Source organism: Protomyctophum bolini (genome assembly GCF_963924005.1).
Source record: "Protomyctophum bolini genome assembly, chromosome: 23".
Taxonomy (NCBI): Eukaryota; Metazoa; Chordata; class Actinopteri; order Myctophiformes; family Myctophidae; genus Protomyctophum; species Protomyctophum bolini.
In genome coordinates, this window is record NC_137884.1 from 30,419,654 (window position 1) to 30,431,241 (window position 11,588).

At 40.5% G+C, this 11,588-nt stretch overlaps 1 long non-coding RNA gene across 1 annotated transcript; it reads left to right on the plus strand.

Annotated features, from left to right (window-relative positions):
* The first annotated feature begins 3,536 nt into the window (after positions 1-3,536).
* Positions 3,537-5,979, plus strand: LOC308311329. Its single transcript, XR_013963632.1, has 3 exons — positions 3,537-3,623; positions 5,347-5,406; positions 5,853-5,979. It is a non-coding gene; the product is annotated as an uncharacterized lncRNA (long non-coding RNA).
* Positions 5,980-11,588: the final 5,609 nt, after the last annotated feature.

Sequence of the window (11,588 nt, forward strand, 5' to 3'; positions counted from 1 at the left end):
CCTCATGTTTCTATATCAGTGGTGCTCAATATTTCATGTCAAGGACATTATCTGTAATTGGTCGCCGACCCCCATCTGAAAACATGTTGTTCCAGGAACCCCCCCAGAAGCAAAGATTTGAGTTAAAAACTTTCACTCAAAGAATATATATTCAATGATTTGAGGCACATTTTCACGATTTTTCAAAAATAGTAGACCTACAAGTTTATAGTGCGGCACTCGGTGCCGTGCTATGAGCTTGTAGATCTGCTATTTTTCAATAGCTAAAGTATAACGTAATGCTAAAACACCAAAAGGGGGTCCCGCCCAAAATGGGTTAAAATACTGATAACAACACTTGATCCAGTTTCATATAAAAATCACATTTTGGCTACCGGTTTATGGTTTTAAAAATCACACCGAATAAACATAGCCTATTGCACTTGACAAATATGTGACTCTTTATGATACAGAGACAGTCATATCGGGAAGACTTAACAGGAGAGAAGAAACACTGATTTATTTATTTATTTTTTAATCCAAAATGAGTTAATAGCACAGGCAGACTCTTCACATACTAGAGCATGTCTGGAATAAATGTTAGAGCTGAAATTGAACTGTAAATATGAAATAAATGCTTAAACATGTAGCTAGGTGTAATGTTAGAGACCACAGAAGACATGTAAATATGAAATAAATGCTTAAACATGTAGCTATAGGTGTAATGTTAGAGACCACAGAAGACATGTTGTAAATATGAAATAAATGCTTAAACATGTAGCTAGGTGTAATGTTAGAGACCACAGAAGACATGTAAATATGAAATAAATGCTTAAACATGTAGCTAGGTGTAATGTTAGAGACCACAGAAGACATGTTGTAAATATGAAATAAATGCTTAAACGTGTAGCTAGGTGTAATGTTAGAGACCACAGAAGACATGTAAATATGAAATAAATGCTTAAACATGTAGCTAGGTGTAATGTTAGAGACCACAGAAGTGAACCTTTCAAGCCTGTTTTCTCAACTCGCTGTTTCTCTGCTAGACATTATATTACTCTATAAGCCAAATCTCCTAAACTGGTGGGTCAAACTGAACCACCAATAATGTCAATTTGAAGCTATGATTCCCTGCTTTCACATGACATTAATTAAAAAACGAAAAATAAAAATAAATGTCAATGACTTAGCCTCGGTCAGATGCGGTCACATATTTTAAGAATACAAAACCGTTCTCACATCTATAATCTGTAGTGCAATGAATGAATGGCTTTGTGTGAGAGTTGGCACAAGTCAGGTTGGTAGCTGCAGGTTGCAATACTCAAAAAGGCCACAAGGTGGTGATCTATGACTGTGTATCACATGAAGAGAAAACAGCCTGAGTGCTTAGTTGAATGGAACCAGCAGCACATTTTCATTTTGGTTTTAGTCATTAGTCACATTTTACCTGGAATGTTTTATTGTCTAGTTTTAGTTGACTAAATGTCATAAGAACTATGATCGACTAAATCTACAGTTGATTTAGTCAACTAAAATGTATTTTGGCGTGCCTTGACGCCGTCGTAATGACTGCTGATGCGTTGTGAGCTTGTAGATCTGCTATTTTCAGCATGCAACCAAGTCTAAAATGACTTACACTGGATCCCTTGTCCACTAGTCCCTTCCTTTCATTTTAGTCTAGTTTTCATCTGTTGACGCAATTGTCAAACATTTAGTCTTAGTTTTAGTCATCATAGCTTAGCTTTAATTTAGTTTCCATTTGGCTTTCCTCAGTGAAAAAAGGTAGTCGAGAAACATTTTTCGTCTTAGTTTTAGTCGCCGAAAACAACACTGAATGGAACACGTGCATCCTCCACACCTGCAAAATGTTTTACGCTAAATTAACCCATTCTAGACGGGAACCCCTTTTGGTGTTTTAACGAAGCATTATGTTATACTTCAGCTATTGAAAAATAGCAGATCTACAAGCTCATAGCGCGCCACTCGGTGACGCGCTATGAGCTTTGTAGATCTGCTATTTTTGAAAAATCAAAGAACGACTGACATAGAAACATAGCTTTTTCAGAAAACTGTCAGGATGTAGAACATTTATAGAATCTGATCTCAGGTCAGAATGAAAACTGTCAGGATGTAGAAGAACATTTATAGAACCTGTTCTCAGGTCAGAATGAAAACTGTCAGGATGTAGAAGAACATTTATAGAATCTGTTCTCAGCCCTAAATTAACTGGTTGACATTTCACTTCCTTCCATCTTTCTGTTGTGGTTTGTCAAAGTATCGTTCAAAAGAATGTTATCTACGATGGACATTGTATTGTCTTTTATCGAATGGCATCTCTTCCAGAAATAATTTCCAATGCTCTCTTCTCGTCTCATGCCTCTGTTGTGACCTTTGACCTGCTCAGATAATTATGTGACCAGATTTGAAAAAACAGCATTTAATTTATGTTTTAATCCAAAATGAGTTAATAGCACAGGCAGACTCTTCACATACCATATCAGAGGTGGGCAACTTTGACGATGGAGAAGGCCACTATAGTTCCACACTCACTCCAGAGGGCCACTATAGTTCCAAACTCACTCCAGAGGGCCACTATAGTTCCACACTCACTCCAGAGGGCCACTATAGTTCCACACTCACTCCAGAGGGCCACTATAGTTCCACACTCACTCCAGAGGGCCACATTGCATATTACTTTCATAGCAAAAATAGCAGATCTACAACCTTGTAGATCAGCTATTTTATTTGTGCTATATTTGAATTTAAATCCTGAATATTTCTTTGGCGATTTTTTTAAATTGCAATCCTGAAAAGTTACATTTTAATTTAATTTCAAATGCCTTCAATTATAGTTATGTTAACTTTAAGAACTAAATACACATACATCGGACATAAAAAAGGTCAATAACAATTTTATGCTATTCATTAAGCTACTAATTTAGACTGAAGTAATTAAACTCCGATATTAACCTGAGGGCCACACATGTGTTTAATGCGTTTAATTAGCCGTTTTAAAATAATTAAAAAGAAACGGCAGATTTTTCCGGGACCTGATGACGAGGCCGTCGCGTTATGACGACGAAACCTGGAAATCAAGTCATCATCTGGGCTGCTGCTAGGGCTTTGCTCTTTGTCTGTGACCCGGATCAAGGAAGTGGCTTTTTTTTATCGGCTCAATAACCGATGCGGGCAGTGTTTAGTGTTTACTAGCGGTTTTTCACATATCTAAAGCGCAAATTCTTTCAGCGTTATGCTGCAAAGGTAATGAAACAATCTCGCCAGCGTAGAATATTTGATTAACCCATTTTGGGCGGGAACCCATTTTGGTGTCAGGATGTAGAAGAAGACATTTTTAGAATCTGATCTCAGGTCAGAACGGGTTAAAATGTGGGTAAAGTGTTTTATGGAGTCAAACTGTGAAGATGAATATCCTTAAATAAAGGTCATTATTGAACCCTGTCTTTTCCTCCTCAGGTGAGGTGAATATCCTTAAATAAAGGTATATAATAAGGTACCAGTATTGAACACACAGGATGTGACTTTGTTTGATACTCAACAGAACATCATGGCTGGGAGGGCAAAACGCCTGTTCTGGACCGAAGAGATGGAGCGCGTATTTGAGGAGGCCATGGATATGACCCATGGTAAGTGTTATAGGCCTGCTGTGTGTCATCTCTATTCTGTGTTTATTTGTGTGCCACTGGCCATGTGCTTAACCACTTAAAAACCACTTAAAAGCCCCATTTTATCAGCATCATCAGCTATTTGAAACTAGCCGATCTACAAGCTTATACAATTTGGCACATTGTAAGCTTGTTGTAGGCTTGTAGTTCCAACATTTTGAAGGATTTTGATCAAATCCAATTGTTCTGCAAAATAATCACACCCGTGTGAAGTGAGGGGCGCTCTTATCAGACCTGCCTCAAAAAAGTAATAAATCATTCACTCATCATTCCTCGTAGTATATCATAAGATTTTCTTGCTCCTCATCTGTGAAAGCCGCAGCTCTCCCTGCATATTTGCTCGCCTCGCTCATGATTGGTCTCGCTCAAGAAATCTATGATCGGCATCATGGCTTTTCAAGGAATGCGTGCACGCGCTTGTAAGCGAGGCTTGCTGAGCCCGGCTCGCCAAATCCGCCAATTCTGAGCCTCGCTTGGCTTTAGTGGAACGGAATAAACCAGGCTGTAAAGACCAGTATTTAAAAAGCCTCGCTTTGGCCTATATCCTGGATTAGTTAATCCAAGATTTGTGAAATAGGCCCCAGGTGAATAATAAACTTAATAATAATAATAACAAGAAAAGTTCCCTACTTTCAAAGACCTTACCTGCAGTGGCCATTTGATTGGTGATCTGCACTGATATTTGCCAATTACCCACTTTACACACACGCAAGCACGCACGCACACACACGCGTGTGCCCAGCTGCACACACACTCACACACACACACACACACACACACACACGCAAGCTTCTTTGACATGGGGGTGATTTGCTTGATTAAAACCACTACAGAAAATGAATCCACTCCACCAAAGAAATGCAAATACACAATGCAATATCCAGTCATGTAGGGCAGAAGGAACACACACACACCTACGAACACACACTACCATTCTACAATCTGCACTGATGAATATTTCATCTTATGAGGAACATGAAATGTTTTCGGACTATATGAATGTTCAAGGCAAACTTGGCCAGTGAAATGCCTTATATCCAGATCCCCCCCAAAGAATACTAGACTGGCCAATTTTCATTCAGTACACAGCAGATCACATCTGCGCTCTGTTAATGTGTGCTAAAGGGGCCTGCATCCTCCTTAATCAGTTCACTTAACCCATTTTGGACTGAGGTCGATTAAGAAAAAGGCTTCTAAATCCTAACATTTTTCTGAAAAACCCATGTTTCTCTGTCAGTGGTGCTCAACCTTTTTCATGTCAAGGACCCCCAGAATTATCTCTATTGGGCCACGGACCCCCATCTCAAAAGATGTAGTTCCAGGGACCCCCAGAAGAAAATATTTTAGTTAAAAATGTTTGCTTGGAAATATATATTCAAAGATTTGCACCACATTTTAGCTCGTAGCGCGCCACTCTGTCTCGGTGGAGCGCTATGAGCTTGTAGATCTGCTATTTTTCAATAGCTAAAGCATAACATAATGCTAACACCAAAAGGGGTTCCCGCCCAGAATGGATTAAGTGACAACAACAGACAGTGTAATGCTTTGTTGGCTGTAAGGTTGATGTGTGGCTTGAGATGCTTCTATAGTAGGGCTTATCTCCCTTCAAGTGTTTTCAACCCTGATGTGTAATCCACTTTGTACTCTTTGGTTTAATTGTTTTTTTCCTTTTCTGGTAATGAAGATAACAAATCACTTGCAGGTCGTTCGCACGAAGGCGCGAAGACTTCAGGCCGCAGTTGAGGTACGTTTGGCTTTGCCCAGTTTGCAGGGGGGGTGGTCCTTTAACCTGAATATTGTCACTGTCAGACATGAACCTTGTCTAAAAGTATTACTTTTAAGACATAAAAGAATGTGTGTTCCAATGGATCCAGTCTAGCTACTGTATTATCACGGTATTTCACACACATTATAAATAACAATTTGCTCCGCCACGTAATAACGCGCGCTCATGTGTGCGTCCTCACAAACGGTAAAATAGCCGATAGGGCTGTCAGTTCACGTTTTTAACTCAAATCTTTGCTTCTGGGGGTCCCTGGAACATCGTTTTAGATGGGGGGGGGGGGGGGGGACAACAACATGTATAGTTTCAGATGGGGGGTACCTGGAACAACATGTATAGTTTCAGATGGGGGGTACCTGGAACAACATAGCCCAGATAACCCTAACCCCAGATGACCCTAACCCTAGATAACCCTACATGAGATGGTGGACACAGCGGACGCCACGCTGGACGAGGCAGAGGCAGAGGTGGAAGAGATGGCCGAGGAGCGAGCTGAGAGCCTCCAGGCAGAGGTGGAAGGCCTGAAGGAGAAGGTGATTTTCTTTGTTTTAAGGGTGACTGTCAGTCTGTGGTAGAATTGCAATATTACATTCGAGGGTGTGGGTTAACGTGATTATACTTTTACTTTTTTTTTTTTAACTCTTTATTTTAGGATTTTTTAATATGCAAGACAAACAAAAAAGACAAACAATACAAGACATACAATAGGACAGAAACATCAACAGTAAATAAAAATAAAAATAAACTGGGTAAAAACAAAATACAAAAAAAAACAAGAGGTCATGGGATGTACAACAGCAGCAATATATTACAATGTACAGCAGCAGCAATATAATACATATTATAGATTTTTGGGTTCCTTACATTAAATGACAACCGGAAAGACACCACCCATATTCACTCCACATCCACCCCCAGCTAAGTACTCTGTCCATTTCTCCCATCTTCTTTCACCCAGCTCTTTTTGCAGTCTTAACGAATAGGTCATCTGTTCTAGGTGATGCAGTTGTTTCACAATGTTGATAAAAAGGTCGGCAGTAGGACAGTTCTTTTGTAACCAGTTTCTTGTAATAGATTTTTTACTTGCTACAAGTAGAATCTTAAGTACCGGTAAGTAGGAGTCATCCCGGTTTAGCCCATCTGGGAGTTATCCTAGGTACAAAGATGTGAATGAATCATCTATTCTAAAACCCATAATGTTTGAGATAAGTGTGGTCACTTCCTTCCAAAATGGCTGAATTACAGGACAAGACCAAAAGACATGTGCATGATCAACCACTGTATCTCCACATTCTCTCCAACAGTCCATATGGTTGCCAGTCTGTTTGGACTTCTGTTTTGGAGTAATAAAGAAGCGAATCTGGTTTTTCCAACAAAAGTCTCGCCAAGTCAAGGAATTAGTGGTCGTTGATTGCTTTTCTTATATATTCATCCATACTTATTCACTTATATCAATTCCCAACTCTTTTTCCCATCGCTCTTTCACATATATCGTAGAGTCCTTTTTCAACGACATAAGTCCATTATATAGTTTACTCACAAGACCCCTGTTTAATACCTGGAGTAGACCCTTTTACCTTTTTACTAAAACAATCCCTTACTTGTAAGTATCTGAAGAAGTCCTGGTTAGCCAACCCATATTTCTGCTTTAGGTTTTCAAAACTGTCAATATTTCCATTTTTAATCATAGTACATATAGAAGTGATGCCATTGTGGTGCCATTGTTTATACCTATTGTCTAATACTGCTGGTATGAAGTCAGGGTCATATGCTGGCCAACTTAAAAGTTTTGCCTCCCTCTGAAGCTGGAAGCGTTTAACAACTTCCAGCCATATTTTGAACGATAAATTTACCCACTGACTCCTTGTCTGAAACATTCCTTTCTCTCTGTCAGTGCAACCTAATAGTGACTGTATTGGTACATCCATCAGGGATAACTCTATGCTTTTCCATTTTGCAATGTAGGGTCGGTTACACCAATATACCAAGGGTCTTAGCTGAGCTGCTAGATAATAGTCCCTTAAAGATGGGAGAGACATGCCTCCTCTCTCTCGGAGCAGTTGTAGGGTAGAAAATTTCACCCTTGGCCTTTTTTTTTTATCCCAAATAAAACGTGAGATATGTTTATTCCATTTCCTGAATTGTTTTAAAGGTATTTCTACTGGCAGTGACAAAAAAAGGCATAATAGTCTGGGCAAAATTACCATTTTGACTGCTCTTATTCTGCCACCTAAATCGAGAGAGAGACGTGTGTTTTCAACCAGTCTAACATTCATTAGAAGGACAATATCAGTCACCAGAAGCAGAGACGTGTGTTTTCAACCAGTCTAACATTCATTAGAAGGACAATATCAGTCACCAGAAGCAGAGACGTGTGTTTTCAACCAGTCTAAGGTCGCATTCTCACCTAATACTTCGGTAGACTCGAATGCGTATGGGCGGAGAAATGGGATTCTTGCATATTTAATTGGCTACGGTTTGCCTTCACACTGTCATGATCCGCAGCAATTGGAAACGCAGCAGGGGGGACCTTTATCAATGTGTTCCATTCATAAACTAGCCTACACAGTGAAATGATAAATCTATGGTGATAAAATTATACTCATAACGTGCATATGTGTCGTGCCGTCTGGGACTGCCCCCCCCTCTCTCTCGCTCTCACTATATAGCACGCAGCCACGCACTGTTCTTTTGGGCATGGAGGCACAGCGCTGAGTGCACTGATATAACAGACAGCAGCGCAAAATGTTTACAAGTTTATCGAGATGAAAGTTCCTACTCCCCACTAGTCCCCACACAGTGACAGCACTCCATGTTTACGGCACTCACAGACAGACAGAATATTCTGTAGGCTATAATACTATTACACTGCACTGCAGTGTTTGTGTTTTCTTAAGCAATTGATTAATGTACTCGTCCTCATTTCGATCAGGGCTTCAGTCTCCACTCTCCTCATTCGACCACGTCTATCTACGGTAACGGGACATCTTTGTGCTGCGTAAAATATGCCTTCTCCGTCTCCAACTGTGTTCAGCTCCTCACCCGCCACATTGTTTGCTTCATTTCCTTTATTTGCTGCGGATTGCATTCACACCTGCACCGAATCGTAGTCAAGTGCGCTTGGAAGCGAAGCGAAACCCCCGTTTTTGCTCGGAGTAAAATGCGGTTCTTTGCTGCGCATTAGGATTCGAAAGAGCCTTCACACCTGCCAAACGAAGCGCACTTTCTGAAAATGCGCAGCAGGATTCGTTTTAATCGCAGCAAAGCTCTCTGGTGAGAATGCGACCTAACATTCATTAGAAGGACAATATCAGTCTCCAGAAGCAGAGACGTGTGTTTTCAACCAGTCTAACATTCATTAGAAGGACAATATCAGTCACCAGAAGCAGAGACGTGTGTTTTCAACCAGTCTAACATTCATTAGAAGGACAATATCAGTCTCCAGAAGCAGAGACGTGTGTTTTCAACCAGTCTAACATTCATTAGAAGGACAATATCAGCCACCAGAAGCAGAGACGTGTGTTTTCAACCAGTCTAACGTTCATTAGAAGGACAATATCAGCCACCAGAAGCAGAGACGTGTGTTTTCAACCAGTCTAACATTCATTAGAAGGACAATATCAGTCACCAGAAGCAGAGACGTGTGTGAAGTTACAATTGGTTTATATAGGAAGGTAAAGTTAATATCTAAATATTGAATCAAGCAACACAGAAGTCAGATGTTAAAATGACAGCAGGGGGAAAAATACTTTAATATTGGACACCTCTTTATAATAATTTCTGTCTGTCTGTGTTTCTTGCAGGACAAGAGATACTGACCTCACACACACACACACACACACACACACACACACACATTTGAATTATTTTATTTGGTCCACACTTTAAAAGGAAAAATGCATACAAGGACATAAACATTATGGGTGCAGTTATGTTACAATCACAAGCCTATGACACATGTTTGGAATCATGATACAACAAGAATGTCACTCAGCAGCGTCTCTGATAGCCATATTCGTTCACACGACGGTGCTCAGGACTAGGCTTAGTCTCATATGGTGGCATAGACAGTACAACAGGGACAGTACAACACCTCGCAAGTCCTTCTGCCTCATCCTCTGGACACTCCCACTCCCACAACTGTCCCAGGCTGGACCATCAGAGAGAACGCCAGCAGTCTCACACCGCCGCCCGGTGACAACACGCGGCGTCCGCCTGCCGTAGGGAAGTTGCCGACTCACCGGGTTTCTCCCGGTGACGCTGCACCCTCCACACTCCACAGCCGCTCTCATGGGCCTGGAAGTCCACACACCGCTGCCCCGATGGCGGACCGACACACCGCGGGGAAGTCACCGGGTCCACTGCCTCTCCTCCCGGCACCTGTTAGTGTTCACGGGAGGGACCAACAGGCAGCGTGGTCGCCGGTAGTAGACTACGTCGCTGCATGGGTACATCTTGACGTGATATCCTGACACACAGCCACCGCCACAGGAGTTGCAAAAGTTCCAAAAGCTGTACCCACTACATTAACGATCGTAGTTAGAACGGGTGCGTTTGTTAGATTTTAAAGAACAAGCAAAGTTGGCGTCCACCGGCGTTTCCACCGTGCCACCATTGCTGTGCGTGCGCGCACACACACACACGCATATATCTAAATGATGGAGCGGTTTGCGCAAAGACCCGCCTGGCAGCACTGTTTAATGCAATTTATTTGTGCGAGTTATTAGTATTTTTTTGTTGAATTACTCATGACAAAGTTGTAACAGTATGTATATCCATAAAATAAGCAAGCAGCACGCGCAGACAATACACTAGTTCTGTCTTTCAATAATTGTATTATTTAAGAAGAAGATGATCAGGTAATATAATTGTGAAAAATAATAATAATAAAATGATTGAAACAAAGAACTAGTGATGTTTATGTTATGGATATACATACAACTTTGTCATGAGTAATTCAACAAAAAGTATTTAACACACTTCAGCCGGGCGGGTCTTTGCGCAACCGCTCCGTCATTTAGATATATGCACACACATGCACTCGCACGCACACACACACACACACACACACACACACACGGAACCAGAACACACACAGCACAACACATTCCATGATGGTTCTATTGATTCCAAAGACCAGTTGGTTTTCAACCATTTTCACATCGAGTCATGGGCCTCCATTTGATGACATTTAGCCTCTCAGACCCATCTGGGCCACGGACCACCGTTTGATGACATTTAGCCTCTCAGACCCATCTGAGCCACGGACCACCGTCTGATGACATTTAGCCTCTCAGACCCATCTGAGCCACGGACCACCGTTTGATGACATTTAGCCCCTCAGACCCAAAACTAAAGAATATTTTGTTGTTGTTGGATCAGATTGTGTCCACAGCTCCATGCTGTATTGATGTTAGTATCATTAGGAGAGATAAGAGGCAAACGTTGATCAAAATAACAATTCTTCTACATTCTCTAATAGTGTAGACTTCTTGTAAATTAAGTAATACAGATTTTAACAATAATTTAACTCTTGAGAGTGTAAAATGAAACCAAATGGACCCGTGAATCAAGAGTTAAAGATCTATAAATAAGGGTCCATTTGGTTACCAACTCTGGAACCCCCTCAAGGACCACTGGTTGAAAACCACTGACAAAGACAATCTGACTGAATGAATGACTTCAAGAGTTAACGAATGAATGAATTAGTTAATTAGTTAGTTAGTTAGTTAATTAACTTGTATTATTTATATGTTTAATGTATGTATAACGACAGTTTATATTATTATTATTACATTTACTGTAAAACAACAGTTTAAAAGCAAGTTGGTGATCTTGTGTTGTGAAACTAAGAAAACTAGTATGTTTTACTATAGTAAAACATACAGTATGTACATATGTTATAATACTGCTGACTGTACGGTTACTATGGTTATGGTCTGTTATATTTGATATTCTGGACGGACAATAAAAAGATAATTTTGAAACAAACCATCTAGACGCTTGTGTTTGAGTCTTAAACATGTTTCTCATTCCTAAATCATTACTATATTATTTGTTCTTTGATTGTGTTACCAGTGTTACCACTCATTTCCAACATTTTACTATGTCATTAATATACCTTAAGCTTCGTTCACACCTAC